Genomic DNA, 6718 nt, shown 5'->3' on the forward strand with positions numbered 1-6718 from the left:
AATTTGTTGTCTTTTTATTAGCAATCATAGGTAAAACGACAAATACGTGAAACATTTATTTTTATAATGAAAAATCAGAAAAAATATTTTTACATAAATTAATTTAATAAATGAAAAATATTTGCTTAGTTTACTAAAAGCCATAAAAAATAAGGACAATGCCGTGAGAATTTTTCCATGATGTCATAATATAAATATTGATTTTTATTAACAAAATTTATTATTTATTAAAAGATTATCAATCTTTACTAAAATATGTGTAATTTTATATGCTTAATCTGCTTGTAAAGGGTTAAAAAAGACGATTATGGCCATTTGAAATTGACAGAAATATTTTTAAATGTCGTCGTTTTTCTGCATCAGCTGTTTTAAAATATTTGTTTTTATTTGAAAGCAGACGTGATATTTTAATCAAAACAAACAAGTTTTTGGGCAGGACTCATTTCAGTTGTTATTACACTAGTCACCAAAGTTTTATAATAACGTTTTTTTTTTATTCGTTGGCTTTGGGTACTTCTTTAAAGTTTTATTTATTTGTTTTATAAGTTTGAACCACTAATTTTATTCTACAGAATGGGTAATTTTGTTTATCATGATTTAGGATATACATAAATTTATCGGACATTGTCTTATCCCTTTAGATCCCTGCATTTCAGTTTTAGGAATTTTGTTCTACACATGGTATCAAGTATCTTAAGGGACTAGACAATGGATGATAAACCACTAGTTTTCAACCAACAAATCATAATTCAATATAAATACCCAAAGTACATTTTTACGCACCAAGGAATATATATATAAGTTATTATGGTTTTAATACGTACTTGGATACCCAAGCAAATGCAATAGGTATTTTATACAAAGAATTTTGTTCGTTTGCATTTTTAGATAAGTCAACCTAACCTAAACCATTTATTGCATAATTATAATTATATTGACTGATTTTGGTTAGCAATAGACAGAATTTCTTTACTATGATAGTTCCTTTCGATCCTTGCCAAACTAGATTTTTGGGCAGGGAGTTATGGGGGAAATTGGACTGTAAGTGTACAGTGTACATTATACTGATTCTAAAAGTTTTATAAACACGTTTTTTTTGTTGACTTAAAAATTTTGGTAGCCCCGCAAGGGTAAAGCACTGAAGGCCGGAACAGGCCCTGCGGGGGTTAGGTCTTGCAAAAATAACTAACAAATCTATTAGTGCACCTATTTGACAATATTTTAAGTTTTTATGTATTTTTAGAATAATATATAATAGTCTTTAAAACATTTAGAAAGATTGTTATGTTTGATAATTTCCTAAAATATTACACAATTAACTACTCAATAATTGATTTTTTGAGAGCTCACCATGGATCATATCTTATCTGGTGATTGTTTAAATGAAATAAATAAACATTAAAATTCTGGTCATATTTTTCCCTTGTGACTTCATATTTTTTCGCAACTGATTTATATTTTGTAAATTCAACGTCTTCATTATGTATATCTGACTTTTATAGGTTTGAAAATTAAAATTATTTAATATCCGACTTTAATTTGATTTTAATTATTTGTAATGATAGCACAAGCAGTTTTGGTATATTTTTTGACATATGTGAATATAAGAATATGATTTATTTATGCTTAGGGCACGCAATCATGCACAAATTGTGTGTTATATGTTGTCAGGGAGGGAGGGAACAATGGCGCATAAATTAATATACACCTCTTTTTACACTAACAATAAGAGCCAAATTTATTCTAAAAAGATTGAGGTAGGGAAATTTATCTTCCATATTTTCCCTGAAATGTATGCTTGCTTTAGTACAAAAACGCGACTAAAATTTGGATTCTCAGAAACCAGTCAAGCGAATAAATATTACAAATAATTTTTATTAAAGCAATTTTGTTATTGATGCATTAAAAATTAAATGCTCAATTATTTTTAAATAAGTATAATATTCAAGGATAATTACGTCCAAGAGCAACACAGTTATGATGAAATGGTTTTTTTTTAAATTTTTAATTTGTTAAATAAACAAGAAAGCTATGGTTATGTTGTTTTGTAGACAAACATCTCATTATTGTATTGCAGAATAGGTGCGCTACTAATAATACATTTTTTCTTGAAAAATATTTATTATGCAGCATTTTGGTGAACCGCAAAAATAAACAAAATTAGGATATAAATCAAAAGTACGTAATAAAGGCACTACTGACCAATTACACACCATATACACACACACACGCACACACACACGCACACAAATTAGCGCGCATAATGTGCGCTGAGCGTCGGACATGCAATTATGTGTGTGAGGAGATTTATGCAGTTTTGGAAATACCAAAAGTTAGTGAGACACAGAAGAGCATTCAAGCGTGACTAGGCAATGTTTGAGCTGATTATTTGGTTGATATAGTTTTTTGTTTTATGGGCATTTTAGTATCGAAGCTTCTTTTTATATAGGAAATGTCCGTCGCTACATACATAAAATAGAGTTGAGAAAACCTTCTATAATTTCCTTTTTTGGACAAAACAATTTAAAGCATATACTAGGACTATTTATCACCTAATCATTCTGTAACTTTATTCTATCATTCTTATTAATTATCTGATTTTAAAATATCAAATACAAAGAATTCTTTACCTTAAAATATTCTCAAATTGTAAAATATGTTCTAACAAACAGAGATTTGACAACATTTAATAAATTACTAGTGATTTTTAATTAATTATTTTTAGGGTTGAGCCGGATATCCGGCCATTTTCAATATCTGGCCAAATACAGGACATTGAAACTATCCGGATACCGGATATCCGGCTAAAAAAGTATCCGGCCAAACCCTAATTTTTACTTAATAATATACTAGCGGCTGCGCACCTTGCATCAAGGGGCTTTGTTTTTGAAGGGGTAGAGAAAGGGGAGAAAAAAAGCCTTAACCCATCCGACGATTTAAAACTAAAAAAATAAAATAGCCCAAAACCATCCAAAGACCTATGTGAAGCTTCTCTTAAATGGATTACCCAATCGGAACAGTAATTTTCGAGATCTTAGGATTAAGACCAAAAATCCTTACTAACAGGATATATATAAATAAGAATCCAAACTACCAACACTTGAACAACCTTTTAATTATGTAAAAGATATTAAATAGAATTGAATATGATTTACAGTAAAATATGTTAGCGTCTGCATTTATACAAAACAAGAATAAAATTATCCATACCAGATATACCTTTTATTAGAAAAATAATTGAAAGTCTTCGTTGGCCACAGAAACAATGTATTATTTTCTTAAAAACTATATATTTTCAATTAAATCTTACACTTTAAGTTTGTTGCTATTGACATTGTGTATATTTTTCTTTTTAAAAGCGAAGCTTTTCTATAATTAGGGTCTGTCCGTCCGTCCGTCCGAGATAGTTAGCTTTTATTCGTTAATTTAGGCACGTTAGAATTGTCCTATCGATTTCAAATTTTGCATGGTGATTCCTGTAGTAGTTAGGTACGATTTAGAAAGCGTAGCAACTCTATAATCGTTACCAGAATGTCCGTACGTCCATTTTAAACATGTTGATTTTTTTACTTTTTAATAACATTTTTTTATGTGATAAAATCATCCGATTGATCTGATTTTTTGATTACTGATTCCTATTACAATAAGGTACAATATTATGAGCGAAGCACCTCTATAATCAAGTATTAAAATGTCAGTATGTCCTTAAACAGAATTCTGCATTTAATAAGTTTTGCAACAAATTTACGTATAATTTTGTCAAACCTTATATTTTCATATTTTGTATATTCAGTTCTGACACTCAACAATAGTTAATGTTCGTCTGTCATATCGTTTCAGAGCTTCGCTTTTATGGATGTTGTCATCCTTGTTTTCTTTAACGTAGTTTGTTTTTGTACATAACCTAGAATGACAACATTTCAAACAAAAATTATTAAAGGACAAACAGACAATACCAGCTATAGATCTTTAAAATCTTTTACAAAATCATCACAAAAATATTGAGATAGTTTCCGAGTAATCAAAATATAATTCTCTACTTAGCATATTGACAGATAATGACAAGATAATATAGACTTGATACACATTGATCAGTTGAATTTTCACAAAAAAAATCAGAAGAGAAATTCACCTTCCCTCTAATTTCTTTGTAGACGGACATATAGACAGTTATTTGTAATCATAAAAATGCTCAGCATTTATGAAAACTGTAGGTAATAGGGTATATTATTCAGTAATGAAGTCTGTTTGAATCCTGATTGATTCCTATGAGCCACTTTCCACTAATTTCCCTGTACAATACATTGTATACAAAGAGGGAGGTCATTTTCTAGTAAATCCCATAAAGGTGTGTGTTATAAGGCCTAAAAATAGTAGTAGAACGATAAGGTGCTCAATATATTTGTATTCCCTATTGAATAGAACAATAGGGAAGAATTTTTTTTTTTTTTTTTGATAACCGTACCTGGAATATCTTTAAAAAATAAGAATTTTCTATCAAACGCTTTGTTTGGCTCAAACTGACAAAAATTAAAAAAAAATATAATTATAATAAATCAACCTGTAAAGAATGACTTCTTCCTTTGTTTAATGGTATAGATTGTTCTTAACCTTTACCTTGTACCTATAGAAAACATTATTATTATAATTATATTTTTTAAAAATTTTTGTCAGTTTGAGCCAAACAAAGCGTTTGATAGAAATTTCGTATTTTTTAAAGATATTCCAGGTACGGTTATCAAAAAAAAAAAAAAATTTCCCTATTGTTCTATTCAATAGGGAATACAAATATATAGAGCACCTTATTGTTCTACTACTATTTTTAGGCCTTATAACACACACCTTTACGGGATTTACTAGAAAATGACTTCCCTCTTTCTAATTATTTAAGAAGATTAAAGTCTAAAAATTCAAATTTTTCCACAAATTAAAATTAATTTATATTGCAGAATAAACCTGTGCAAAGTTAACCTGGCTCTAATAATTTATTTTACATTTTTTTTGGTTTTTTGTCTCTCCAAAATAATACTTAAGAGGTTGTGTCTATAAGATCTCTGAAACGAGTGAACTAATTTGGTTTTACCCTTTGTAGTTTATTATAATAAATGCCTATGCTGTATTTCTATTTGGCTTTCTATAGTAATTTCAGTTTCTATCGAATTTACGTGGGAGATATAGAATTAGTCGTATTTATGCAAAATATTTTTATTGTTTAATTTTAAACCTAATTTTAAATAAGTGCAAATATTTTCGCACATTCATTTGTGTACTTAAAAGAGTGTACAGTTTACACACTAATAATTGTTTACAACCAAATTTAAACAGTAAAATTTTTGCGGTTCAATTCAGGGAGGGAGAGTACCTTTGCTTGAAAATTAATTTACATTCCCTATATATCCCCCAAAAAATGCAAGCTGTGTATGATTGCATAATACATTAAAAAATGAGGAAAGATTAATTTATATTTCATTGCTTTATCCCTGTATCCATGCAAGGAAGGTTTTTTTTAATACGAGTTAAATATTAAGAGTATATGGGATTTTGGAATTGTTAAGTAATTTTGTTTAAAGTGGATTTTAGAAACAAACAAGGATGACATTCTCCACTGTAAAGAAATTTAGACAAAATTTCGGGAATAGTCTCTTTCGTAACATCGCCCCATAAGGGGCGATTCGTTGTATTTTTAAAATGAATTTTTATAGTTTATTTTATGTTAGGTTATTTTGGGTTAGGTGATTGCCCCACAGGGTTAGGTAATTGGCCCCGCATGGTTAGAGCTCCCCACAGGAGCTAGAAATAGGAGAAAAGCTACTGTGAAAAATACAAAGATTTTAAATTTTAAATAAGTCATATTGCTGTATTTAAAGCTTTAAAGCAATGCAACAATTCTATTTTAATTTTTGTGCAGGTTGCGTTGACTCTTTTAACTTTGGGAAAACATTTATAAAGCATTAGATTGTGTGTTTAGGTCTAGGTAGGATCTTTGAAATTACTGGAATGAGAGCTTAACAATGTTAAGAAAAGTTTATTATTTTTCCAGGGTAGGTTTAAGGCTATTATAAAATAGTTGGGGGGAAGGAGATGGTCTATGTTCCTATAAAAAAAACTCCCTTCAAATCCTCCAATTTCTTAAAAGACAAAAACCTAATATTAGGAGGGGGAGTTAACCTCAAACCCCTCCTTTTGCTTATACTTAGAGACTATGGGTGATGCACTAATGGTAAAAAAAGTAAATAAACATTTGAAAATATGTAATTAATGATTTGAAACATTTTTTTAATTAAAAATCATTAATCTTAATAAAAATATTAAATTTGATCTTTTAGCATCTTATTCTTAATAATATAGTCACGCAAACACAAATCTTGGATAAAGTCTTTGGTAAAATGGGTATTTTTTGCAATGAATATTTGTTTAATTTCTTATCTAGAATTTAAATTTTTTCCAAAAAAGTACTAATTCTACTCTTACTACAAAATATTAAGAGCAATAAAAGAGAAAAAATACATTATACCTAATGATATTTTATTTCCTATTGATAAATTAGAATTAATTCTTTTAACTGTCCATAATTTTCATAACTTTGATTTAATTTACAAACACTAAATTTTGCAAAAAGTAAGATGCTAGTTTTTTTTAGCAGGGATTAGGTAGAACCAAAAACAAATTTAGTTTCAAACTTAATTTTAAAATTTAAAGAGAAAAATTTCATAAAGAT

This window comes from Acartia tonsa, chromosome 6, assembly GCF_053477335.1.
Source record: "Acartia tonsa isolate MP-2025a chromosome 6, ASM5347733v1, whole genome shotgun sequence".
Classification (NCBI taxonomy): Eukaryota; Metazoa; Arthropoda; class Copepoda; order Calanoida; family Acartiidae; genus Acartia; species Acartia tonsa.